Genomic DNA, 2,682 nt, shown 5'->3' on the forward strand with positions numbered 1-2,682 from the left:
TGGGGCCTGTGCAGGGGAGGGAACAGGAGGGGGCTGTGGGGCCTGTGCAGGGGGGGAGAATGGGAGGGGGCTGTGGGGGCTCTGCGAGAGGAGAACAGGAGGGGCCGTGGGGTCTGTGCGAGAGGGGAATGGGAAGGGGCTGCTGGGTCTGTGTGAGGACGGAACGGGAAGGGGCCACTGGGTCTGTGTGAGGGGAGAACGGAAGGGGGTTCTGGGGTGTGTGCAGGGAGGGGAACAGGAGGAGTTTATGGGATCTGTGTGAGCCCAAACTCTGCCTGTTATTGGCAGCTTGGGGGTGAATCAATTGAGCTGCCCCCTTCTCAGGGAAGCGTTTCTTCACCCAGGCTTCCCCGGGGCCTCTTCTTCAGAGCTGGCCAGTGTGGGTCCATACAGAGCAGCAGAACTGGGAGAGCACCATTAGCTAGTGTCCCTAGGCTTGAGGAGGGGAAGGTCATTAGGTGGTTCCAGAGCCCAGACAGGATGAGCTCATGTGTAGCTTGCATCCGACGAAGTGGGTATTCACCCACGAAAGCTCATGCTCCAAAACGTCTGTTAGTCTATAAGGTGCCACAGGATTCTTTGCTGCTTTTACAGATCCAGACTAACATGGCTACCCCTCCGATATTCATGTGTAGCGTCATCTGAGGATCCAGCCCCAGCCTGCCCATGCTGAGTACCCCTTGGGCGATGGGCTGGAGGAGGCTGGCTGGGGTGGGGTGGCCCAGGGGTGCAGTAGTGCAGCCTTGCTGCAGGCTGTTGTTTTGGGATCAACAGGAAGGTCTGTGTAAGTGTTGCTGTTTGTAACATTGCTGTAGCAATGCTTGTATTAGCTGTAAACTTTCCCGCAGCCCCAGCCAACACTGGTGCCTGTGAGGAGTTGGCTGCAGCCAGTTGCTGTGTCTCCTGTTTGCTGTGTCTCCTGCAGAGCTCTGCAGCCTCCCTACAATGGAATCACAGCAACAAGCACCCCCGGGCCAGGGCAGGCAGCTGTAAAGATTAAAACCTGCCAGACCAACTGTACCTTTGCAGAGAGGGGGGAACGATGGCACAGAAATATTAAAATTACAGATTAAAAGCCCCAGCCCCTTTTCAGCTGACCCTGAGCTGCACCATCCCCTCTCCTCTGCCTTTGCATCCTAGTGGAGCTATTAGTCTACGTTGTTCCCTATTCAGCCCAGGGCCAGCGTGCCTGTCTCCAGATGCATAACAATATGCTGCTCTCAGAGGGTCACTCCTTTCCCAGGGGCCTGTCGGCTCCTTCGCTGGAGGTTTTCAAAAGGAGGCTGGATAGCCATCTGCCTTGGATGGTTTAGACACAACAGATCCTGCATCTTGGCAGGGCATCAGACTAGATGACCCTTGCAGTCCCTTCTGACCCGATGGGTCTATGATTCTCTCACACGCACATAGAACCAGCGGTGAGACATTCCTAGGGTGACACATGGTGACATACCAAGAGGCATTTCTGATTAGTCAAGGAGCCTGCAGCAACATTCCCCATCTCCTTGCAGCCAGAGTTATATAAATATATGTTACACCCCAAATGAAATTAGAGGACTATTGTCCAGGTTGTAAAGGCAAGCCCTCAATAGTTAGGAAATGCCAGAATTAAGGTTCCCTGTGAAATTTTAATTCCCACCCCTTGTCCATATGTATTATGATACAGTTTTTAATCATATTAACATATTCCGTTTCAACAGAGGACCCTGCCTCATTCAGTGCACAGGTTGGACAGTGCTCACCAAATGCATAGCTAGTCAATATTTTGTTTTATGCTTATTGTTCAATGTGTGTGGTCTGCTCTACTGGGCTTCCACTAAACCTGTCCCCTGCAGTTGAGGGGTACTTCAGGGCTGCCCACTGTCCAGCCAGCTCGATACCGTTGCTATTGAGCCCTCCATCTGTCTCTTTGTCAGGAGGAGGATGGGTTTGTGCTGTGGGAGCTGGACTGGCGGGTGGTCCTGTTGGCATTTGCTGATGAGGAGTTCCTCCTGGCCCAGGACCCGGGAGACCTGACATGGGTGGAGACTTCCCAAGCCATCTATTCAGCAGCCTTCTCCACCTGGGTCATCTGGGTCAAGATCTCAGGTCTGGTAGTGAGGGATGAATGGCAGGTGGGCTCCCTCCCACCCACACCCTCTCATCTGGCAGGGCATGGGTCCACTACTCTATCAGGGTGTGATGGGTTCAGTCACAGAGACCACCTTGGGACTGTCACCAGATGTGCTGAAATTACCTCTGAGCCTGTTTTCCCTGTTAGCTTGGGACTCCAGAACCCTGTCTTGTTGAGCCAGACACACTAGCCTGTTGCAACACAGACCCAGGGCCAGGTCCATGCTCCCAAAGCTGCAGAATTTAATCAAAAACAGCTCAGCAGGTTACCTCTCCAGCACCCAGATCCCAATAGGATCCAAACCCCAAATAGATCCATTTTACTCTGTATAAAGCTCATACAGGGTAAACTCATAAATTGTCTGCCCTCTATTACACTGACAGAGATATGCACAGCTGTTTACTCCCCCAGGTATTAATCACTTACTCTGGGTTCATTAATAAACAAAAGTGATTTTATTAAGTATAAAAAGTAGGATTTAAATGGTTTCAAGTAATAACAGACAGAACAAAGTAGGTCATCAAGCAAAATAAAGCAAAAGCACGCAAGTCTAAGCCTAATATACTAAG

Source organism: Mauremys reevesii, linkage group 13, assembly GCF_016161935.1.
Source record: "Mauremys reevesii isolate NIE-2019 linkage group 13, ASM1616193v1, whole genome shotgun sequence".
NCBI lineage: Eukaryota > Metazoa > Chordata > Testudines > Geoemydidae > Mauremys > Mauremys reevesii.